At 42.4% G+C, this 25,988-nt stretch overlaps 1 protein-coding gene across 2 annotated transcripts in view; it reads left to right on the forward strand.

Moving 5' to 3' along the window:
- LOC125481251 (thymosin beta-10-like) overlaps positions 1–25,988 on the forward strand; it is a 49,209-nt gene that overhangs the window by 17,501 nt on the left and 5,720 nt on the right. The window contains exon 1 of one of the 2 annotated variants that reach the window (XM_048592557.1): positions 25,790–25,918. The exons of the other annotated variant lie outside the window; for it this stretch is intronic. The gene's annotated coding sequence lies outside the window, so the exon portion shown is untranslated. Of the gene's footprint in view, positions 1–25,789; positions 25,919–25,988 lie in introns of those variants that run through there. 2 annotated transcript variants of the gene reach the window in all.

Consider the following 25,988-nt stretch of genomic DNA (forward strand, 5'->3'; position numbering starts at 1 on the left):
CTCCTCCTGGCATATATGAGTAAACCTTACCCATGCAAGTAAATTCTTAAAAGCAATCTGGCAGTTCCTTCTCAACCAACCCCTGATTAGGTGGTACATTCTTTTGCAGCCATTTAGCTTCCACTGTGCTTTCCTTTACTACTTCATGAAAACTCACTGGCTTATCTTGTTCTCCCACATCTGCCTTCCCAGTGCTTTTTCTAAACCATTAACACTGTTACTTCGTGTGGCCTACTTTATTACAGTGAAAACAGTTGAGCTGTTTTACTTCTCGTTCCCCCACATCGTTTACCACAGGGTAAAAAGGAAACCTATCTTCAATGAGATCTCCTTTTCCCTCACCACCTGAGGATTTCTCTTTACCTCAATTTCTATCCCTCACAGATTAAAATTGATATCAGAAGCCAAGCTTTGATTTATGAACAAACTCATGGTTCAGCCACTTTCTCAATTGAAATGAAAAAGGCTTTTACATCCTTCTTATCGAACTCAGGCAACACTTGAACATATTTAAACAGATACCCAGTAGGCCTTTGGCCAAAATGGGATTGCTGTCCATCACGGTCCTCATCACTACTCCTACCTTTCACCCTTACCTCCACCATTTTAAGTTGACTTTGAGTTTTCAGTTCCAATCTCTGAAGTTCAAAAACTCTCTCTTTCTCCCTTTCTTCTGCTTGGGACATCCTCTGATTCTCTTTTTTCTCTGCTTTTAATTATAATTAAAACTGCTTCATTTCCTTTTTCTTTTTGTTCTGCCAGGGCTATTCTTTCCTTTTTCTTTTTCCATTGCCATTGCCTGTAATTCAAGCTGCTTCATTTACAATTGAATTTTAACAATCGCCAATGCTTCTAATTGCATTCCTGGCAATTATAAATGTAGAGCTATTGCTGCAATTATTTCTCCTTTTCTCACAGATGCAGTCAACTCCAACCTCAACTTGTTTGCCAATTCTGAAAGCTTTGCCTTACTCACTTTCTGTAAAACATTCAAAGTGACTTCTTCTACCCCCAGAAAACTCTTAGTGACTGAAACAGCTATTATTATACAAGGCACACCCTGTCTAAACCAACCAAATGCAACACCTGGAAATAAAAACGCCAACACTCACTACTCACTGCCTTTGAGTCCAATAATCCTGGAATTGGACATTTTGATCCCAACAAGAGCCTCCAGCTTGTTGTGGACTAGACAAAACCCTTTTTCACTTCCTCTACTCTGCTCAGTACCCTCCAGTTTATTGTGTATTCCCTTGCTTTGCTTGCCCACCCCAAATGCATAACCTCACACTTCCTTTGGTTTAAATTCTATTTGTCACTTTTTCTGCCCACTCAGCCAAATCACTGATATCATTCAACAATCAACAGCCATCCTCTTCACTATCAAATACTTGATTGATGTTTGTCATTTTCAAATTTCCTCATGTCCCCCCTTCATTTACACATAAATCATTAGCATATACTGCAAACTGCAAGGGACCTAACACCGAGCTCTACGGAACCCTGCTGGAAATTGCTTTCCATTTGCAAAAAACATGTCAATTATTACTTTTGTTTCCCGTCACTGAGACAATCTTGGACCCAACTCACCACATTCCCCTCAATTATATAGGCTTTAATTTTTCTGACCAGTCTGCCATGTGCGACCTTGTCCAACGTCTTACTAAATTCTACACAGATAACTTTCACTACATTACCCTCATCAATCCTCCTTGTTACTTCCTCAAAAATAAATTCAAATAAGTTAGTAACATCTGATTTTTTGCTTAACAACAGCATGCATTCGATCCCTGATAATCAATGCCCTCCAAGTAACAATTAATCCTATCTTTCAATGTTGGTTTCCATAATTTGCCCATTGCCTACCAAGATCAGACTGACTGTCTTAAATTAGATTTGGTGGTATCATCCTTTTTCTTTGTGGGGACATATCTGCATTGTGCTCATAGAATTTTGCTATTGAATGTCTTCCAATGATTCGCCACTGATCTTCATTCAAGTAATTGTTATCAATTCATTTTTTCCAGATCATCTCTCAGATTTGTAAAGTTTGCCTTCCCCCAGTTTTGAAACTTTGCTTCTGTTCTATCTTTGTCTCTTTCCATAATTATGCTAAATCTAACTGTACTTTCATCACCACGTCCAAAATGACCATACTGCTACTTCATCAACCTGCCCAACTTCATTCCCTAAATCGAAATCGAGAATTGCACCCTGTTTCATTTGGCTTGTTACATGTTGGCTAAATCAGTTCAAGAATTCAGCCCCTCTGTGACTCAGAATCTTTGATTGGGTGATTGAAATTGTGAATCTCTGTCACCGTAATGTTTTTTTGCACTCAGAAATTTGTATACTTTTTCTCTGTTTTCATTGTGGGATGTAGACTGATGGGGCGGGAGCTGGCTGGGTGGATTTTTCCTGCTTTTCCTGTACAGGACATACCTGGACAATTTTCCACATTGTCGGGTAGATATCAGTGTTGTAACTGTACTAGGACAGCTTGGCTAAGGGAGCGGCAAGTTCTGGAGCACAAGTCTTCAGTATTATTGTCAGAATGTTGTCAGGGCCCGTATCCTTTGCAGTATCCAGTGTCTCCAACCATTTCTTGATATCACGTGGAGTGAATGGATTTGTCTGAAGACCGGTGTCTGTAATGCTGGGGACCACTACAGGAGGCCGAGAGGGATCATCCACTAGGCACTTCTGGCTGAAGATTACTGTGGATACTTCAGCGTTATCTTTTGCACTGATGTGCTGGGCTCTCCCATCATTGAGGATGGGGTTATTTATACAGCCTTCTCCTCAAGTGAGTTGTTTAATTCTCCACCGCCATTCACGGCTGGATGTGGCGGAGCTTAGGTTTGATCCGTTGGTCGTGGGATCGCTTAGCTATGTCTATCACTTGCTGCTTTTGCTGTTTGGCATGCAAGTAGTCCCGTTTGGTGGCTTCACCAGATTAATACCTCCCTTCTGCACTCTCCATTGAACCGGGGTTGATCCCCTGGCTTGATGGTAATGGTTGAGTGGGGGATATGCCGGGCCATGAGGTTACAGATTGAGCTGGAGTACAATTCTGCTGCTGTTGATGGCCCACAGTGCCTCATGGATGCCCAGTCTTGAGTTGCTAGATCTGATTGAAGTCTGTCCCAGTTAGCACGGTGATAGTGCCGCACAACACAATGGTGGTTGTTCTCAATGTGAAGGCTGTGATATTAACTTGTCTGACCTTGCACCCATAAATACCATTTATCCAATTATCATATGGAATTTAACTTAACTCGGGTTTTAATAACCATTTTTGTCATGTTTATTTGCATTATGATAATTTCACCTTTATGATGTTGGAACAGTTTTAACCCTTTTAGGTATGAAGGGTAGGAGTAAACTAAGACCAAAATGCTTAAGATACCGCAGTTTTCTAAACAAGATGTTATGTGTTATGGGAAAACCTATACCAAATGGACTGCAACAGTTCAAAAACACAACGCATCATCGCATTCATGAGGGCAACAGGGATGGGCAATAAGTGATGGTCCAGCTAGCTCACCTACACCCAATGAATGAATAAAACAAAGGTCTGGGAAATTGAACTTGAAACTCGGAATCAAAACCAGAAATTGTTGGAAAAGCTCAGCAGGTCTGGCAGCATCTGTGGAGAGAAATCAGAGTTAAATGTTTCAGGTTGAGTGACCCTTCCTCAGAATGATCAGTTCACCTCTTCCAGAGAGTTCGGAGATAAATTGTTGTTAATTTGTAGCTTCTGGATCTTGTAGAATTCAATGTTAAATCACGTTTGTACTTTCTTCCTTGCTGACAGATCATTCACGTAGTATTTTTCATTCCTCTTTCTTTATGGCTTCAGGTAGTCAGCTGCTTTTCTTATAGTTTATTTATTTTTGACATTCAAAATTATGGCAAGTTTACCAAGTCCTGGGCCTGTAACATATGAAGACTGCAGACTGGAAAAGACAAAAGCCCTTAAATACTCTGATTTTTGCCATGCAAGCAGCTTTGTGTTCTTTCCAGTGGGTTATCTCTAACCAAATTCTATTCTGTTACCAAGTAATCACGAGATACTAGACCTTGATTATAGTCTTCTTTAAAATTCCACATTGAAAATTTCAAAATTCTTCAATGTATTATGTCTAATCATGAAATGATTCCACTGCTTCGATGGCAGTATGTGCTGGCAGAGGTCAGAGTTTGTGATAGGGTCACAACCATGCCTCCCCTCCTCCCAGCGCCCACAAACATTTTGAGATGGGTTTATGGGAGTGAAACTGAGCCAATTCTTTCCTGCTTCTTGTCAGCCACTGTGTTCAGTAATTCTGTGTCATTCCTGGCCGTGCCTTTGGACTGGAAAAGCTGAGAAAGCTTATTCCCTTCCTTTCAAGTTGACAAGTCTCGAGTTTGATGGCCTCCACCCTCGACTAAATTTCACTTTGCCTTGGGATCAGTGTTAGAATTCATTCATGTGATTGGCTAGTGTGATTGAATTGCTGCAGGGGTCATCCCAATGATCTGCTTTGGTGGGAAAGCCAAGGTGACCCACAAATATGGGCAAGGTTCCCCTGTGGAAATGTTCCTGGCACTTACCCTTATATGAGCTGTCTGGCATTCAGCTGTAACCCAGTTTATATTGAAGCTTCCACGTTGCTATCTTTTCAGGACAAATACAGTAAGAGCTTCCCAGCAATGCCCACATTATATTTTTAAATGAAAATGACCCTTGAGAAAATCTTGAGTGCAAAATTCTGCTTTATATTAAAAAACAGAAATTGCTGGAGAAACTCAGCAGGACTGGTGGCATCTGTGGAGAGAAAGCAGAGTTAACATTTTGAGTCCAGTGACTCTTCGTCAGAATCCCAGTTCTTTGCTTCATTTTAGTTCTGTTTCATTTATTAATCTTGAACAATTTATTCACGAAAGCCAGACTTAGAGACTGAAACATGATGGAATGCTAGAGTTCTGCACAGAAGGCTTGTTTCTACCACAATCTCCATATGTGATAAATTAGCAAGCTGTCTAAGAAGTGAGACTAAGCACAGGGAATAAAAAATACATGGAACATTTCACAGCAGCAGAAAGATTTATGTAATGGTGAATAATGATGTATCTGAATTTGCTCAGCTGATGGTACTCTCACCACTAAGATCATGGGTTCTAAATACCACTCCAGAAACCTAAGCTCAAAGTCTCAGTCGAAACTTCAGTGCAGTACTAAGGGAATGCTGCATCATTGGAGGAGCAATCTTTAAGGTGAGACATTATATTGATGTCCTGTATGCAAGGGGGTTCTTCCTGCTGTTGTCATCAATATTTCATCTGTCAATGCAACCATCGTCATGAAAATCAGAGTATCCAATGCTTTATCACACTACTGTTTGTGGTAATTTGCTGTGTGGATATGCATGTCACATCTGGATACATTACAACAATAGGAGGTTGAGGGTGACTTTATTGAGGTTTATAAAATCACAAGGGGCATAGATAAGGTGAATAGCAAAGGTCTTTTTTCCCTAGGGTACTTGAGTTCAAAACTAGAGTGAATAATTTTAAGATGAAAGGAGAAAGATTTACAAGGGACCTGAGGGGCAATATTTTCACACAGAGGGTGGTTCATATATGGAACCGCTGAAGGAAGTGATGGATGCAAGTACAGTTACAACATTTAAAAGACCTTTGGACAGGTACATGAACAGGAAAGGTTTAGAGGGATATGGGCCAAATGCAGGCAAGTAGGACTAGTTTAGTTTGGGAAACCTAGTTGGCACGGACAAGTTGGACCAAAGGCTCTGTTTCTGAGCTGTATGATTCTAATTGGCTTTGACATATTTTGCATGATCCTGAGATCATGAATGGTACTGTATAAAGTCAGATTATTTCAATAACATCTATCTGTAGCAGTTTTAGTCAAGAGGTGTGTTTGTGAGTCAACAAACATTCTGCTGGAAAGTGTAGGGGGCTGGTGACTGGGGAAGGTGGAAGGATACTGATGAAAAAGGTCAATGGAGTGAAAGGGGGATTGGTGAGGTTAACCCCCTTTGGTGCACTGGGCTAGACGGTCAAAAAGATGGGAAAAGACAGCAGTGGGGGCTAACTGCATATTAGAAGGTTGTGACTGGTCCTAAGATGCCAAAAAGGGCACATGGGGTAACCATGGGTTTATAATGAGAGTAGGAGTGCTAAGGAATGGTTATAGATTGGAGATAATATATCTAAGGTGGGAAAAAAGGAAGAAGGCATGACCAGATGACAGGTGCAGAGATGGGAAAGAACTGAGGGGCTGGTAGAAAAGCGGAGATCTAAGTAATGGGCCCGATCTAAAACAATAGCCTAACTAGCCTACCAAAACATGGCAGAGGTTAGGCAAGGTGATAGTTATGAAAAGAGATGGTGAGGAATAAATGGAAGAGAGTCTAAGTCTGAAGGACAGAAGGTTGTGGTGAGATAAATCTGCATGTGGACTTTGTGGGGAAGTGGATTTACAAGTTATTGGAGTGATAGGGTATTGGGCAGGATGTACTGGATTGAGTGGAGCGGAGCTGTATAGTGTTCTCAAGTGTTAGCAATGTTGGCCGATGAATCTGGCAGATTAGTAGAGGAGTGAAGACCTGTGGAAGTGAAATGCGCTGCTAGAATAACGATGACCAGGAAGCCAAGGAAGGATGAGGAGTAGGTTAATTGCATCACTCCAGGTAAGAGAGGCAGTCTGAGGAATGCTGTAGTGGGTTGAGTAAACAAGTGCATTAAATATATAAGCAGCAATAGGCATTGAGGACACAGTCAAACCAATTGAAGAGTAACAGAGGAGTTCAGAAAGATGAGGGAAGAGCAGAGTCAGTGGACACAATAACCAAGTGGGTGATGACAATTGGGAGCACATGAGCAGACACTGCAGGCCTCTAATGGAATAACAGCAGCTCAGCAGAGAATATAATCGCATCGAAAGACAGAGGTAAAGTGGAGGCCAGGATAAACCCCAGACACTAGTGAAATGCTGGGATTCAGCCCAGCACTTAACACAGCCACAAAGTAAAGCTGAAAAACCAGCAAAGAATATGAAAAAGATCAGGAAATGAAAGACCAGTCTTTTGGAAACAGCAAATTTTAATACTGCATGCTACATTTTCCTTAAATTATTTACATAGGAGGAGTGTATTTTACAAATTTTGTTCCAAATATGTCATTTCCCTGATGTGCAGTAAAGTGTCTGTGAGAACAAAAACAGAAATTGCTGGAAAAGCTCAGCAGATCTGTCAGCACCTGTGAGGAAGAAAATCAGAGTTAACGTTTCGGGTCTGGTGACTCTTCCTCAGAAAAGTATCTGTGAGGTTGGTTGTAGGGGTGGAATGATTTTCATCATGAATACACCTTTCTTGATTGAATGTAATGATTCCATGTGGACCATATCAAACATTCTTTCAGTACAACTGGGGCAATCTGAGCCACATCAGCCCAGGCTGTTTTGTGAAAACCTGAGGAGAACTTGAAATGAACCAAACAGAATTAAAGTGGAGATCACCCTCTGGGATCCTATGCAGTCAGACCAGGCTCCTCTTGATACTAGTTAGAGCACACAATCTGCCCAATTTAGACCGGGAGGAAGGTAATTTAGTCAACCGTGCCAAAAGCTACAGACCGTTCAGAAGGAGGAAAAGGGCAAGTTTATCCCATCACATTTAATGTTATTTATGACTTTGTGGACTGTTAGGGGTAAAAACCTAAAGGAAAATCTTTCAAAAACATGATTGAGGGTCAAAGACATTGGGGAAGAGAATAAGGTTGGAATTAGGATGATAGTCTACAAAGAGAATGAATGGAGTTTCAAAGAAAGGGGCTGATGACAACTGACTTGCAAGTGGGTCTACACCAGAGGAGAAGAACCACTTATGATATTAACTAAGATAGAAACCAGGAGCAGAAATTGGGTGGTCAGCTGATGAGTACTCATAGAGTTGATAGAGTACAAGATGGAGGTCTCATGGACAAGATGAGATAAAAGAAAAACTAGAAAATGCTGCTGCGAGTTCAAGACATGTAGGAATGTTGCAGTGGCAGCTGGATGGATGGTCTCGATATTAATTGCAAAGATGTCTTTGAGTGCTCTGTATATTTTGAAATGAGAGTGGATGGCATAGAGAAGCAAGGAGAGTCAATTAATGTGGAAAGATTTTTTTCCTCGGAGCCTGTAAGTCTGCTGTGTGGATCACGGATATCATCAGCTGAACTCTCAGAGATATGCAGAGATGACTCTAGTTCTGAAAGTGAACATGAGCTTTATTTCAAAGCTTTTAAGCTGACTGCTGTCTCATCCTGCTCTTAGTTTCTCTAACCTTGCCCACAGGCTTGGCTCACAACAAACAGCACAGTCAGCAGGTAGCAGCCACATAATTGAACACTGGACAATTGAACATTGCATCTTTCTCCTCCTGTAAAATTATATTAAATTAAATCATCTTAAACGGCAGACTTATGTACATTGTCATTTCTTAGGGTTCAGTGTCTGCTTTCTATAAATACAGAAATAGCCCTTGGTCATTGATCACATTGCTGAGAACTATGAACTGAAAGGGCTGATTCTTACTTTTTTTCTGTCTGAGTTGCATTGAGTTTTTTTTAAGAGGGATTTTTCACCATGAGGCTGAGTGAGTTTTCTCTCTGTACCTTACTGAGCTTGGCACATTAATGAAAGACCATGCCTCTAAGGTGTTTCTCATGTCTGTTTTTGGGCTCATCTTATCATGTGCCATTCCTAGAGCAACTTGCCACTCGGTGGGTACCCATCAAAAACTGGCATCTCTAGCGTCCCTGCCATCTTTTAAAAGGCAGCTGTGGACCCTGTGAGCACTGGCACTCTGAAGCTGTCCTCCTCAGGGGGTCAAAGACAGAGTCAGAACAGGGTGGAGAAAGGAAAGATGGCACCATGATTCTCTGACAGGTACCTGAATGTCCCTGTGGACAGGGTGCTCCAGGGGAGAGATGTCTTCTTCCAGGAGGACCAGATGCAGCACCAGACACTGCTGGCCTGACCTGCTGTCCTCACACGGGTAAGTGCCATCTCAGGGATGCAGAGAAACAGCCAGCAATGACCTTTTTCACTCTGCCAGGGTAAATGCCACACTCTGACCTCTGCCAACTTACATTCACTGTATCACTGCCACTGTACTCATCTTCTACCAAGGCCCATGCTGGGCCGCTCTCACTAATTTGTGCAATGCCTTCTCTCATTCACTCTTAACCCCCTACCTCTGACACATGCTGCTCTGTTAGTTCTTTCAAACACCTCACTACCTTAACCCCACATGCACCAGCACATACAGCCACTGTGATTTCATATATTCCCCTCCTTTCTGTTGCTACAGGAGAAAACAGCCCATAACAGGTCAGAGCAAACCCATATGGGTGGCGGAGGGGGTGGTTTGCCTGACATCCAGATGCTGACTCTCTACGGGGAGAGAATGCTGGCCGTTACAGTAGAAAACCGGGACTGCTCCTGTGGGAAAGTCGAAACATCCATGTCCCAACAAATGTGTAAATACCTTCCTCCATTCCACTGCAACTCTCCCCTTAACGCATAGTCACTCTCAATCACCGCACAGTACCTCTACCCACTGGCTGCAATGCCTTCTCTCTCTTTCTCTCTCCTGTGACTTTCAGGTTCCACTGACCTTCCCATCATCCATGTGGAGAAATTTCCCAGAAGTTAACTCATCACTATCTGAGGATGAAAGTGCTGAGGCTTCAGAGATAGCATTTGCAAGGCTGCCTCCTGCATCCCCACCACCAGCTCATTTCGACACCCCGGGAGCAACCTTCGGCAGAGAGAGTGTGGATACACGATTTAGTGAGCACCTCATAGCAACAGCTCGGCCATGGGTGAAATGCCTAAGCCCTCTGGCACTCAGAGAACTGCTCAGCCCTGGGCAAGAGGGCACTGTGTGGCAATCAGGGACTTTGACAAAATGCATGGGAAGGAACAGCAGCAACACACTGGTATATGGGACATAATGGCCCTCACCCATAAATCTCATCAGCGGAGTCGTTTCTGTGACCAGCTGGCTGCCATCCATACACGTGGTTGCCATGGAGAGCAGGCCACAGCCCCTTTGGGGGCTTTTGGAAAGATGTACACATCTCAACTCTATTGCCCCACCAAAGGCATGGCTACAGGGAGACAGGGAACCTTGAGCCTCCCTCTTGCAAGGAGAGAGGGCAGTGCCAGGTGGCACCCAGCCAGAGGTCAAACCACACACACACAGGGCTCCTCAGAATTCTCCTCTCAGAACCTTCCAGAGAGGCCCTCCACCCCAACCCTGCCTGCCCCATCCAACCCTTGGACGTTAAAGCTGAAATGGGTCAACTTGCCTCTGTCAAGAGGACCTTTGGCATATCTGGCCCACCTAGACACAAGTGCTCCCAGGTTGCCCCACCAAACATCCAGGGTCAGTGGGCTAATGACCAACCATGCTCCTTGATTCCCAGCTACAGAACCAGGGAGTGAGAGAAAGAAGATAACTTTGAAGGCACTTTGGTGGAATGGGTAACAATTGTTTACACATGACTCTCAGTTTCCACATCAGTGTCCCTGATTTTAACTTTCGTGTGTTTGTCAGTCTGTCTGTGCAGGTTCTCAATGCATTTTCACATCATCTGGCAGCAGGTATTGAGTCATAGAGCTGTTCAGCAAGGAAACACACCCTTCGGTCCAACTCATCCATGCTGACTAGATATCCTAAATTAATCTAGTCCCATTTGCCAGTATTTGGCCCATATCCCTTTAAACACTTTCTATTCATATACCCAACCAGATGCCTTTTGAATGTTGTAATTGTACCAGCCTCCACCACTTCCTCTGGCAGCTCATTCTATACACGCACCACCCTCTGCATGAAAAGATTGCCACTTATGTTCTTTTAAAACCCTACTCATCTCACCTTAACTTTATGCCCTCTAACTTTGGACTCCTCTACCCTGGGAAAAGACCTTGCCTATTCATCTTATCCATGCCCTTAATGATTTTATAAACCGCTATAAGGCCACTTCTCAGCCTCCAACACTCCAGGAAAAATAGCCCCAGCCTATTCTGCTTCTCCCTGTAGCTCAAATCCTCCAACCCCAGCAACATCATTGTAAATCTTGCCTGTACCCTTTCAAGTTTAACAACATCTTTCCAAAGGAGGGAGACCAGAATTGAATGTAGTATTCCAAAAGTGGCCTAACCAATATCCTGTACGGCTGCAACATGACATCCCAACTCCTATACTCAATGCATTGACCAATAAAGGCAAGTGTACCAAATGCTTTCTTCACTACACTGTGTACCTGTGACTCCACCTTCAAGGAACTATGAACCTACAGATCTAGGTGTTTGTGTTGTCCTCACCACTTGACTTTCCACTATTTTGTGTCATCCGCAAACTTGGTTATAGTATATTCACTTTCCTCATTCATGTCATTAATATATATTGTAAATAATTGTGACCCCAGCACTGATCCCTGAGGCACTCCATTAGTTACAGGTTGGCATATTAAAAATGCCCCAGTTATCCCAACTCTCTCTTCTATTCATTAGCCAATCCTCCATCCATGTTAATCTACTATCTCTGTCACCCTGGGCTCTTATTAATTAGCCTATTAATAGCCTGGTACCTTATTAAATGCATTCTGAAAATCCAAATATATTTCATCAACTGCTTCCCCCTGATCTATCATGCTTGTAACTTTCTCAAAGGATTCTAGTAAATTTGTCAGGCATGGTTTCCCCTTTATGAAGCCTTGCTGACTCTGCTTGATCATCTCATGTATTTCTAAATGCTCTGCCATTACATCCTTTAAAGTATACTCTAACATTTTCCCATATAACAGGTTAAGCTAACTGGTCTGCCGTTACCTGTTTTTTTTGGCCCCATGCCCTTTTTAAATAAAAGTGTAACATTGGCAGTTTTTCAATACTGTGGGACATTTCCAGAAACTAAGGATTATGGGAAGATTACTACTTGTCAGATGCAAGTGAACCCCCCTCTTGTGGTCATCCAGGAAGGAAACACACCTCCACTGCACTAACCTCTCAATCAGAGGCTCCGGATCCCTGATGCTGTAGCACAAGGCTATTGTCCCCTTCTTCTACATGTTCACATTCTGTCCTTGGTCAGGCTGGCCATTTTTGGAATGTCTGTGATTATCTGAATACACAATGGCATTTTAAAGAAGATGGTATGCTGATCTTTCTGTGGATATCCACTGAGTGGTGATTGTTTTGGGAATGCCGTGTGGTACAATAGGGATAGAATTGGATGTAAGGGACGCCATATGAGCAGAGTAGAGGCAATTAATTTGGCATCTTTGTTAGGAGACAGCAAGAAATGTTGCTAAACCCTACGGCAAGAATCCCTCCAAAACTTTTAGTGTAGATTGCACTTAGCCAAAAAAAAAATTCAGCCCAACTGCATCCAGCATATAGAGTCATAGAGGTGTACAGCACAGAAACAGACCCTTCGGTCCAACTCATCTGTGCTGACCAGATATCCTAAATTAATCTAGTCCCATTTGCCAGTATTTGACCCATATCCCTTAAACACTTTCTATTCATATACCCATCTAGATGCCTTTTAAATGTTATGATGTGGAGGTGCCGGTGTTGGGCTGGGATGGACAATATCAGAAGTCACAAGACACCAGGTTATAGGCCAACAGATTATTTGAAATCACAAACTTTCATAGCACTAACTCCTTCATCAGGTGAAGTGTTGACGAAGGAGCAGCGCCCTGAAAGCTTGTGATTTCAAATAAACCTGTTGGACTATAACCTGGTGTCTTGGGCCTTTGAAATTGTACCAGCCTCCTCCACTTCCTCTGGCAGCTCATTCCAGACATGCACCACATTGTGTGAGAAAAAGTTGCCCCTCAGGTCCCTTTTAAATCTTTCCCCTCTCACCTTAAAACTATGCCCTCTAGTTTTGGACTCCCCTACCCTGTGGAAAAAGACCTTGGCTATTTACCCTATCCATGCCCCTGATGATTTTATAAACTTCTATAAGGTCATCCCTCAGCCTCTGAGGGTGGTGTGTGTATGGAATGTGATGCCAGAGGAAGTGGTGGATGGCTCTATGACTCTAATGACAAATAGAAATGAATGTGAAAGAAGAACAGAACAGCTCAGTTTCTTTTAAATTAGTGGAGTTAAAATTTCAACTCTCTGGTTTGGAGAAAAATGTGAAACTTCAAGAGCAAAGGCTGAACAATTATGCCAGGATTAACTTAAACTTGAGAAGGCTATCTCTGAGATGACGAAGGCTTTGAGAGATATTTCTGTTCAACTCATAAGTATGAATGAATAGCTGGAGGAGCAGAAGAGGAAGCAGAATGAATTACAAGCTGTGTATTGTCAATTCAGTGAAAAGTTTGCTACTCTATGAGAAGACCTGGAGCAACTCACACATAAGACAGATCAGGCTTAGCATGAGTGGCTACAGGAATATTGGCCTGAGACCAAAGTAACGCTGGAGGAAATGACAGAGCTGCAAAAACAGGTGGAGATGCATAGCTCAGACAGCAAGGAGCTGCAAACCACTCAGGAGAGTCATTTCAGAAACAAATGCCAGCAATGATGCTCGAGTGAGAGAATTCAAGCAGGACATTGAGGAAACCAAACATCAAAACAGCAAGTGGAAGAGTTTCAGGCTTCAAAGAAAACGTTTTGAAAACAACTTGACAAACAGGAAAGATCAATGATATCATGGGTGACTGTGGAAATCAATGGCAAATCCAGACAAAACAATCACCCCTAGGCGATCTAGAAGTATCAGTAAATTACTTACATGTTATATACTTATAGGTTCACTTGTTACTGTAAATAATTGAACTCTCTTTTGGAAATGATGGGGATCTGCCTACCAGTCAGTCTGACTGGGGACATGCAAACAACACACATGGACCCCAGTTGGTCTGCTATAATGTTTGCCTTATTACTTGTAATGTTTTATTGTCAATGCTGAGTTTATATAAAACAATATTCATCATCAACTGTGCTCCTCAGATACTGAAGCTATGCTTACATGCAGCAAGTCTTGGATAATATCCGATCTTGGGCTGATAAATTAGCAAGTAACAACTGTGCCACACAAGTGCCAGGCAATGACCTTTGTCAAAAATAAGGAATATAACCCATTCTTTGACACACAATGGCATTACCGTTGCTGAATCCCTGCAATCAATATCCTGGGAATTACCATTGACCAGAAAATGAACTGGACTAGCCATGTTAATACTATGGCTACAAATGCAGGTCAGATGCTAGCATTCTGCAGTCAATAACTCATCTCCTGACTCTGCAAATCCTATTCATCATCTACAATGCACAAGACAGGAGTGTATTGAAATTCTGCCCACTTGCCTGGATGAGTGCAGCTCCAACAACACTCAAGAAGCTTGATACCATCCAAGACAAAGCAGCCCGCTTGATTAGCACCACATCCACAAACATCCTCTCCCTCCACTACAGTTGCAGCAATGTGCGCTATCTACAGGATGCACTGCAGTAACTCAGCATGGCTCCTTCAATAGCACCTTCCAAACCGTAGAAGGACATGGGCAGCATATGCATGGGAACATACAATCTCCCCTCCAGGTCGCACAGCATCCTGACTTGGAACTATATCGTTATTCCTCCACTGTTGCCAGGTCAAAATCCTGGAACTCCCTTCATAATGATAGTGTGGGGTCCCCTATGCCCCAAAGACTGCAGCAGTTCATGATGGTGGCTCACCACTGCTTTCTCCAGTATAATTAAAGATGGGCAATAAATGCTACCTAGCCAGCAACACAAACATCCCATGAACACATAATCCAGTCAAACACAATGCTAGTCAGTTTCTTAGTCAGTTGAAATAGATAAATCGCATTCAGAAGCTTTGAAAATGCATCCATTTCTAATCTTGCACCCCAAAAAACAGCTTTAAATTTCGAGGCTCTGCAAAAGCCTGCAAATGAGGGTGAACAGCAGAAGCTCTCAGTGAGAATTTCTTCACACTGGGCTGGGGTCATGGACAGTCTTGTGAGTGGGACTAACTTCTAGCATTATACTGCAAGATCATAAAAACTATTTATAAGATAACAAGATGTGGAGCTGTAGGAACACAGCAGGCCAGCCAGCATCAGAGGAGCAGGAAAGCTGACATTTCGGGTCTGGACCTTTCTTCAGAAAATGATCCAGACCCAAAACGTCAGCTTTCCTGCTCCTCTGCTGCTGCCTGGCCTGCTGTGTTCCTACAGCTCCACATCTTGTTATCTCAGACTCCAGCATCGGCAGTTCCTACCTATCCCTCATAAAAACTATTTGTTATGAACATAACTAGTGCTTAGAATTCTGATTTTTTTTTGAATATCTTATGCCTATTTGGATCAATTGTTCCAAACAAAAGCAGAAAATCTATCCTTATATTTTTCGTTTGTATCGATACAAATCAATTTGGCTATAGCACACTGAGCGCGAATCTCTCATCTGCCCCATGTCTCTCTGACTTATTTGCCCTGCATTGAAGAGGATACACATTTCTGCAAGGTCTACAAAACATCACGTCTAATTAATGCAGATGGCCTTAATAAGGTTGCCTGAGCAAATCAACATAGGGTCAGCTAATAAGGGCCTTGCAGCGCAGTGGTAGTGTCCCTACCTCTGGCTAGAAGGACAGTGCTCAAGTCCCACCTCAAAAACATGCCACGTGTCATAAAATGTCCAAACAAGCTTATTATTAACAAATTATAATTATTTAATGTTGTTTCTCTGGCTACAGGAGGCAGGGCTCATCAGTTCTGGAGAGAGATATTTTGCAACCAGGCTCCCAAAGTCAGGAATAAAATTTAGTTTCATAAATAGGAAGATCACAAGGAGGAAATTGAAGACATTAATATGGGTGGTGAAATGAGCTTATGTGAAAAGCTTAACCTGTAGTATTAAATTGAAAGGTTAATAAAGAAGACGTACAATGCATAAGCAGTTTCATAAGGAAAATGTTGGGCTTATTAAGGATTCAGAGGAAAATTTTCACTTAGAGTTAGAGGGCGTGACTAAAGTTTTCAGTGAATTCGTTACATATGCCTAAAAGGAACCAGATAATGTAAAGGTTACACGAAAAGAGGAAAGTGAATTTAGGAACAAGATGATGATGAATAGAAAAGATGTACTAAAATGGTTAGAATCATTGAAGGTTAGTAAGCGACATTGTCCAACATAATGAATTCTAGTTGCTTACAGAGGCAAAGGTAAAATGGTTAAAGACATGGCCCCAATCTTTCAGTCATCATTAGATACTGGAGTAATGTTAGAAGACTGCAAAATTGCCAGTGTTTTCCCAGTTGTTAGGAAATGGAAAATCTGGCCAGCCAATCTAAAATCTGTTGTGGGGAGGTCATTGGGAATATAATCAGTTAAAAATAAACTTTAATATAGAAATGCATGAGATATAAGACCATAAACATAGCAAAACTAGGCCGTTCTGCCCATCGAGTCTGCTTTGCCATTCAATGAAATCGTGGCTGATCCAACAATTCTCAGCTCCACTTTCCTGCCTTTTCCCCATAACTGTCGATTCCCTTACTGATTAAAAATCTGACCCTTACTGATTAAAAATATGTCTGTCTCAGCCTTGAATGTACTTAACGACCCAACCTCAACAGCCCTCTGTGGTAAAGAATTCCACAGACTCATTTCTGAAGAAATTACTCCTCATCTCTGTCTTCTGAGATGATGCCTTCTGGTCCTAGACTCTTCCACAAGGGGAAACAACCTGTCTGCATCTGTCATGTCAACTCTGCCAAGAATCTTGTATGTTTCAATAAGGTTACTTCTCATTCCTCTATGTTTCAATGGGTACAGGTCCAACTGATTCAATCTCTCCTAATAAGACAATCCCTCCATGCTCAATATCAGCCTAGTGAACCTTTCTGTGGATTGCCTTCAGTGCAGATATATCTTTCCCTAGATAAGTGGCCGTAAACAGTTCATAGTATTCTAGTTGTGATCTGACCAATGCCTTGCATGGTTTTAGCAAAACCTCTTTATTTTATACTCCATTCCCACTGAAATAAAGAACAATATTCAATTTATCATAGAATCCCCACAGTGCGGAAACAGGCCATTCAGCCCAACAAATCCACACCAACCCTCTGAAGAACACCCCACCCAGACCCATCCCCCTACCCTTTCCCTGTAACCCTGCACTTCCCATGGCTAATCCACCTAACTTATACATCCCTGGGCACTATTGGCAATTTAGCATGGCCAATCCACCTAATCTGCACATATTTGGACTGTGGGATAAAACCAGTGCACCTGGCAAAAACCCATGTAGACACAGTGAGAACATGCAAACTCCACACAGACATTTGTCTGAGGGTGGAATTGAACCAGGATCCCTGGTGCTGTGAGGCAGCAATGCTAACCACTGAACTACCTTCTTCCCTATTACCCACTGAACTGGATGCTAGCTTTTTGTGATTCATGCAAATCCAAATCCCTCTGTTCTGTAGCTTCCTATAATCTTTCTCCATTTAAATAATATTCAGCTCCTATATTCATTCTACCAAAGCGCATAATGTCATATTTTCCCACATTGTATCCCATCTGACAATTTTTTACCCACTCGCTTAAACTGTCTATATTCCTCGGCAGACTGTTTGTGTAATCCTCAGTACTTGCCTTCCCACCATTTTTTGACTCATTCGCAATCTAAACCGAAGTACATTCGCTTTCATCAGCTGCATCATTACTATATATTACAAATAATTGTCGCCCCACCACTGATGGCTGTAGTACTCCACTAGTTACAGGATGCCATCTGGAAAATGCCCCCCGTAGTGACTGTAATGAGGTCAGCCAGGTGGACCTCATAGATTATGAGTTCCCTGATTGGGGCTTTTAATCTGGTCCAATCAGGGAGTCCTGGCTGACAGATATAAACAGGAGTGTCAGACACGCTGCTTACTCTGAGAGCTGGCTCTGAGGGAACTGGATCAGCGCCAAGGACTCTCCACCTGTAAATAAAATGGTGACTTGATGATGGGATATTGGCCTCTGTGGGGTTATATCAGGATGATGAGAAAAAAGCATGGTCCTGAAGAAATTCTCTCAAAACAATCATCTTTGAGTTGGGGTAAGCATTTCTGGCATCATGAGTTATTAGGGAAACTTATTTGTAAACTTAGCTGTAGTGCATTCACTTTCCTCATCTCATCATTAATATATATTACAAATAACTGTGGCGCCAGCTTCGAAGGCAGTGGTACTCCACTAGTTCAATGCTGCCATTGAAGACAGGGTCCAGTCTGTGGAAAGAATGTGTTATTTTTTTCCAGGCAAATGACATTGGGGCAGATGTAAAGCAACGAGTAATTCTCCTGACAGCTGTAGACCCACAGCATTTTTGGTTATATGACTTTGCCTGAGGCACCAGATGCTACAACCTTTTAAGAGTTGACTGATTTAGTTAAGGAATATTATAACCACAAGTCTCCTCTAATTCTGATATGCTACCAGTATTACTTGACAATTTGAGAACCAGGGAGTCTGTTTTGGGATTTTTGACTAGGTTTAAGACAACTGGCAGAGGCATGTGACTATGGTTTAACCCTGATTCTGAGAGATCATTTCGTATGTGGGATTAATGATGTAACCGTGCAAAAGCGCCTAATAGCTGAAGCCCAACTGGACTTCAAACAGTCACTACAACTGGCTTTAGCATTGGAAAATGCGGCAAGTGGAGCATGAGCAGGGTATTCTGATGAGTGGACATCCACGTCAGTCTGACTGAGCTTGGGGAACACCACTTGAGTGAAGACAATTGCATAGCCTCACTCAGCATATATCCTGAACAGAGACACTTAGGTCAGCCCATGGCAAAACCATGATAGTGCATCCACTTTAGCTGTAGCTATTTCCTTTAATATCCTTGGATGCATCCCATTAAGTCCAGGGACTGTGTTTGTCTTTAGACTCATTAGTTCCTTAGCACATTGTCTCTATTGATAGTTAATGTACTAATTTCCTATCTTCCTTTTGCCCCTTGGTTATTTATTAATTTTGGGAAGCTAATAGTATCTGCTGCTGTGACGACTGACAATAAGTATTTATTCAACACATCAGCCATTTCCTGGTTTCCCATTATTATTTCTCAGCCTTGCTGTCCTAGTGGCCTATATTCACTTTGGCTTCTCTCTTTGCTTTTATACATGTAAAGAAGCTCTTACTGTCTGTCTTGATACTACTTGCAAGTTTACCCTCAAAGTTTACTTTCTTCCTCTTCATCAATTTTTTGGTTGTCTTTTATTGCTTTTAAAAACTTTCCTAAAGCTCTGGCTTACCAGTAACATTTGCCACATTGTGTTCTTTTTTATTTCAATTTGATGCTTTTCTTAACTTCCCTGGTTAACTGTGGTTGACATATCCCCTTCTTGAATCCTTTCTCCCTCACTGAGATATATCTTTGTTGTGAGCCATAGAATCATCTTAGAATCCTTACAGATGGAAAGAGATTATTTGGCCCATCAAGTCTGTACCAGCCCTCCAAAAAGCATCCCTGCCAGACCCCACCCCCACTCTATCCCTTTAACTCCACGTTTATCACAGTTAATCCACCTAGTTTGTATGTCCTTAGACACTAAAGGGTGATTTAGCATGGCCAATCCACCTAACCTGCATATCTTTGGATTGAGGGAGGAAACCGGAGTACCCAGACGAAACCCACACAGACACGGGGAGAATGTGTAAACTCCACACAGAGAGTTGCCCAAGGCTGGAATCGAAACCAGGTCACTAGTGCTGTAACCACTGAGCCACCATTCTGCCCAGGCCATTAACTATTTTCTTAAAAGTCTGCTATTGTTCCTGTTTATTAAAGAGAGACAACTTTATTTGTAAGTCAATGAATTAAGAGAAAGGATATAGAAATGTCTTAGTGATGGGAAGCAGAGTTAGTGGTGATATATTCATTCATTTGCAGGATGTGAGTCTGGTTGACTAGCCCAATGTATATTACCCATCTGTAATTGCCCTCTAGAAGGTGGTGGTGAGATGTCTTCTTGAACGACTATGTGATGTAGTTAAACCCACAATGCTGTTAGGGAATATGTGCCAGCAGTTTGACCTCATGGTAGTCAAGGAATGATGATGTAGTCAGGATAGTTTTGTGGCTTGGAGGGGAACTTGTGGGTGATGTTGTTGCCGTGCATCTGCTGTACATGGTACTCTGGGGCTACTCTGTGATGAGTTTTGAAGATACTCCTGAAGGAGACTAGTAGATTGCTGCTGGCCATCCTGCAAATGGAACACACTGCTGCTATTGAGCATCAGTGGTGGAGGGAGTGAATCTTCAAGGTGGTAGATGGAATGTCAATAAAGTGGACTGCTTTCTCTTGGGATTGTGTTGGTCTTCTTGAGCATTGTTGGAGCTTGGTTTGAAAGGCAATCATTCTTAGAGTCATAGAGCTATACAGCACGGTAATAGTCTTTTTGGTCCAACTTGTCCATGCCAACCAAATATCCTAAATGAATCTGGTCTCATTTGCCAGCTTTTGGCCCATATTCCTCTAAACCCTTCCTATTCATGTACTGATCCAGATGGCTTTTAAGTGGGTCATTGTACCAGCCTTCACTTCCTCTGGCAGATCATTCCATCCATGCACCACCCTCTGTGTGAAAAGGTTGCCCTTTAGGTCCCTTTTATATCTTTCCCCTCTCACCTTAAACCCATGCCCTCTGGTTTTGGACTCCCCTAACCTGGGGAAAAGACCTTGGCTATTCACTCTATTCATGCCCCTCATGATTTTATAAACTTTGATAAGGTTACTCCTCAGCCTCCGATGCTCCAGGGAAAATAGCCTATTTAGCCTCTCCCTATAGCTCAAACCCTCCAGTCTTAGCAAAATCCTTGTGTACTTTTCTGAACTCTTTCAAATTTCACAACATTTTTCCTATAGCAGGGAAAAATGAATTGAACGCAGTATTCCAAAAGTGGCCTAACCAATGTCCTGTACAGCCACAACATGACCTCCCAACTCTTATACTCAATGCACTGACCAATAAAGGCAAGCATACCAAACACCTTCTTCACTGTCTTATCTACCTGCGACTCCACTTTCAGGGAACTATGAATGTGCACTCCAAGGTCTCTTTGTTCAGCAACTCTTCCCAGGACCTTACCATTAAATGTACAAATCCTGACCTGATTTGTCTTACTAAAATGTAGCACCTCACGTGTATCTAAATTAAACTCCATCTGCCACTTCTTGGCTCATTGGCCCATCTGATCAATGTCCAATTGTACTCTTAGGTAACTTTCTTCGCTGCCCACGACACCTCCAATTTTGGTGTCATCTGCAAACTTACTAACCATACCTCCTATGTTCAGATCCAAATCATTTATTTACTGAAGAAAAGCAGTGAACCCAGCACCAATCCTGTGGCACACTGCTGGTCACAGGCCTTCAGTCTGAAAAGCAACTCTCCACCCTCACCCTCTGTCTCCTACCTTTGAGCCAGTTCTGTATCCAAATGGCTATTTCTCCCTGTATTCTGTGTGATCTAACCTTGTTAACCAGTCTACCACATGAAACCTTGCTGATTGCCTTACTGAAGTCCATATAGATCATGTCCACCATCCTGCCTTCATCAATCCTCTTCGTTGCTCCTTCAAAAAGCTCAATTAAGTTAGTGAGACACAATTTCTCACGCACAAAGCCATGTTGACTATCCCTAATCAGTCCTTGCCTTTTCAAATAAATGTCAATCCTGTCCTTCAGGATCCCCTCTAACAACTTGCTCACCGCTGATGTCAGGCTCACTGATCTGTGGTTCCCTGGATTTTCCTTACCATCTTTCTTAAATAGTGGCACCACGTTAGCCAATCTCCAGTCTTCTGGCACCTCACCTCTGGCTATCAATGATACAAATATCTCAGCAAGGGGCCCAGCAATCACTTACCTAGCTTTCCACCGAGCTCTAGGGTGCACCTGATTAGGTCCACCTTTATGCATTTTAAGACGCCCAGCATCTCCTCCTCTGTAATATGGACATTTTTCAAAATGTCACTGTTTATTTCCCCAAGTTCTCTCGCTTCCATACCCGTCTCCACAGTGAACACTGATGCAAAATACTCATTTAGTATGTCCCCCATCTTCTGAGGCTGCACACATAGTCAGCCTTGCTGATCTCAAAGGTGCCTTATTCCCCCCCAGTTACTCTTTTGTCCTTAATGCATTTGCCTCACTGTTGGAATCAGCTGTTTTGTCTATGTTTAAGCCAAGGGTGTAATGAGGTCATGAGCTGAGTGGCCTTAGCAGAACCCAAACTGAATATCAGCTAATTGCTAACTATCTCTTAATAGCACTTGATATCTGATCATTGGACAGGTTGAATTTGTTCTGCTTTTTGTTACAACATACTTAGGTACTTATCCAGCTTACTGGGCCAATGACAGTATTGTAGCTATACTGGAATACTTGGCTTTGGACATAGCAAGGTCTGGAGCTCAAGTCTTCAGTATTGTTGCTGGAATGTTGTCAGGGGCAATAGTATCTAATGCCTTCAGCCATCTCTTGATATCATTTGGAGCGAATCAAATTGGCTAAAGACTGGCATACATGATGCTGAAAACCTCGGGAGAAGGGTGAAATAGATCATCCAAGGTGGATGCAAATGCTTCAGTGTTGTCTTTGCACTGAGATGCTGGGCTGTCTCATCATGGAGGATATAGACATTCCCTTTCAAAGGCAACGTTATGATCACAACTACCAATACACTCATGGTCAGATGTATCTGTGACGGGTAGGTTGCTCAGAATAAAGTGAATTAAGTATTTCCTTCTTGTTACATCCCTTGCCATTTGCCTTAAATCCAGTCTAGGAACTATGTAATTTGGAATTTCACGAGAATGGCTATCTCTGGCTGTTGCTTGATTGGTTTGTTGTTGACAGAATTGACAGGGCTGAGTTTGCCATTGTCGTTTTCTGTGGCTTGGTTGATGCCAGATAATCTGTCCGATTTAATTCCTTTTAGGCTTGATAGTGGTTTGATACAACTGAGTGGCTTGCTAGGACCATATCAGAAGGGAATTTAGAGTCAATCGCATTGCTGATGTGGCAATGTCAGAATGACCTCTGTATAATCCTCCTAGAGTGAAAGTCCTGCCTTCAAACTGAGGATGCCTTATACCCTGTTGTTAATGTTACTGAGATATGGCTACAGAAAAATCAGGATTGATAATTACATGCAGCAGGTTATAAGATATTTAGATAATGAATGAATTGAATTCAGTCTATGAATGAAGTTGAATCAATTAGAGAATGAGCTATTTAGAAACTAGAGAGACTGTGAAAAGTGATCGGTGGAGCAGCTGTATTTATTAGAGAGAGTACATTGGCAACAGAAAAAAGTGGTGCAGCCATCAGTAAAACAGAAATACAATTTTTGTGGATAGAGATAAGGTATAATAAGTTACAAGTTGTAATACAAGTTATAATAATGTATTTATCACTGTCATTAAGGTAGCCTATAGACTACCTAATAGTAAAAAGGAGGTGAAGGAAAAGCTATACTAACAGTTAAGGTAGTTAGCAAAAAACATTGAATTATAATTGAGGAGTTCAACAATGCTGAAATGGTGAATGTGTAGAATCCTTTCTAAGCCAATATGAATAAAGGCCAATAAGGCAAGATTCACTATTGGATCTGGTAGTGAGGAATAAGCAAGAGCAGATAACACAAGTAAAAATGGGGAGATATTAATGCTTAACTGGATAGAACTTAGCTAGACTTCCAGAAGTCCTTCAACAAGATGCTGCAAAATATACAATAGAATAGAGCATGCAAACTTAGGTGATAAGTAGCAGAATGGATAGATAGCTGGCTTCAAGACAGCAAGCAGCAGGTAGGAGTGGGGGATAGTTGTTCTGAGTAGCAGAAAGTGGAGAATGAGCAGTTTTGGGAACTCTGTGGTTCACAATTTATATTAGCTTTGGAATTTAGAATTGAAAACACTATTTCAAAATTTGAATGTGACACCAAATTGGGGAAATGGTCAATAGTGAGGAGAGCTGCAATCCATTACAAGATCATATAGATACAGTGCTGCAAATATGGAACCTTCTGAAGTGAGGATTATTTGGGATTTTGAATTTTAAGGTGATGATGTAAGATGAATGTTAAGGAGCAATTTTTACACACAAAGGTTATTAGAAATCTAGAACTTTCTCACAAATAAAGCTGCTGAGGGTAGATAATTTGGATATTTCATTACTAAGACTGTTAGAATGTTAGAGTCATACAGCGTAGGCCCTTCAGTCCCATCAAATCTGCACTGACAAAACTACTCCAAATTGATACTAATCTCACCTTCCAGCACTTGGCCCATAGCCTTGAATGTTATGACATCAAGAGTTCATCTAAGTACTCTTTAAAGACTGTGAGGTTTCTCATCAACTATCCTCACTAGTGCAGATTCCCACTAGTATCTGGGTGAAAAACTTTTTCCTCAAATCCTCCTTAAACGTCCTGTGCTTCACCTTAAAATTATGTCCCTTGTTAATGACCCTTCAACCAAGAAGAACAGCTGCTTTCTATCCATCCTATCCATGCCCCTCATGATCTAATACATCTCTATCAGGTCCTCTCACAGCCTTCTCTGCTCTAAAAAAAGAGCCTATCCAGACTTTCTTCATGGTTAAAATGCACTAATCCAGGCAATACCCTGGTGAATCTCCTCTGCACCTCCTCCAGTACAATCGCATCCAACCTATAGTGTGGTGACCAGAACTGCACTCCAGCTGTGTTCTAAACAAAGTTTTGTACAGCTCCAACATAACCTCCCTGTTGTTATAATCCATGCCATATTTGATAAAGGCAAGTGTCCCATATGCCTTAAAACTGCCATATTAACCTGTCATACTGCCTTCAGGGATCCGTCTGTTTCTCTGAGTTTCCATTGTTCCGCCATTAGATTTCTATTAGGTAAGGGTATGAAGGGATGTGGAACTACTCTTAGTAAGTGGAGTTCAGATGCAGCTACTGTAGATCAGTCAGGAGATAATTGCATAATGAAACTGGCTGAATAGGGCTGAAAGTGCCACTTCTGTGTTGGGTATCAAAGCTTTGCACTGTCAAAATTGAAGGTGGAAAATTTGCCCAACACTGTTACAACTGGTCATAAAGGGCCTTTGATGTACCCTAGAGTCTGTGGTAATTTGCTTTACGGAGCTGAACCTGATGCTCTACAGGAGTGATTCACCTCTGGCTTTGCTGAATGAATTAAGAGAGTTGACCAGGGCCTTTGGCAGGCGGTTATATCGAAGGTGCCACTAGGATCCCCATAGGAATCATAGGTACCACAATGGTGCAATCAAATGAAAATCAAATCCAAGCAAGGACAAAGGAAACATTTCCAAGTAAATGAAATGTTGACAAGGCACTCTGAGCTGTTCAACAGTTAGTGGAAGGCAAATTCTGAGTCTATTTTTCCCTGGAGCTTTTGTAGTTCTGTCTGCTTGCACCTAGCTGTGCTGTGCCACCATCCAAGGTTACAGATTGGGAGGGTGGGAGGGCGCCTGGTCAATTGTCCACATGCCCTTCCTTCTCTCTCCCTCCCTCCTCTCTACCCCTATCTATCTATCCCTCCCGATCTCATCTCATCCCCCCACATCCACATCCACATCCACATCCACATCCTCATCCTCATCCTCATCCTTCTCCCTTTGTCTCCGCTCGGCTTCATTGATTAAATCCACGCGATCTCCCGCCCCCACCCCTTGAACCATATAAGGGCAGTAAGGGGCGGGGCCAGGACTCTATAAAAGGGCTGAAGCGGCGGTGGTGGCTATTGTTCGCGGATCGAGCGGCGGAGAGCGGTCGGTGGGGGCTCAGAGACAGACGGTAAGGAGGGAGCGGTATCCCCACCGCCCCGCCCACACCCGGCGGTAAAGAGGGAGCGGCACCCCCCCCC

The sequence above is a fragment of the Rhincodon typus genome, chromosome 3 (genome assembly GCF_021869965.1).
Source record: "Rhincodon typus isolate 14 chromosome 3, sRhiTyp1.1, whole genome shotgun sequence".
NCBI lineage: Eukaryota > Metazoa > Chordata > Chondrichthyes > Orectolobiformes > Rhincodontidae > Rhincodon > Rhincodon typus.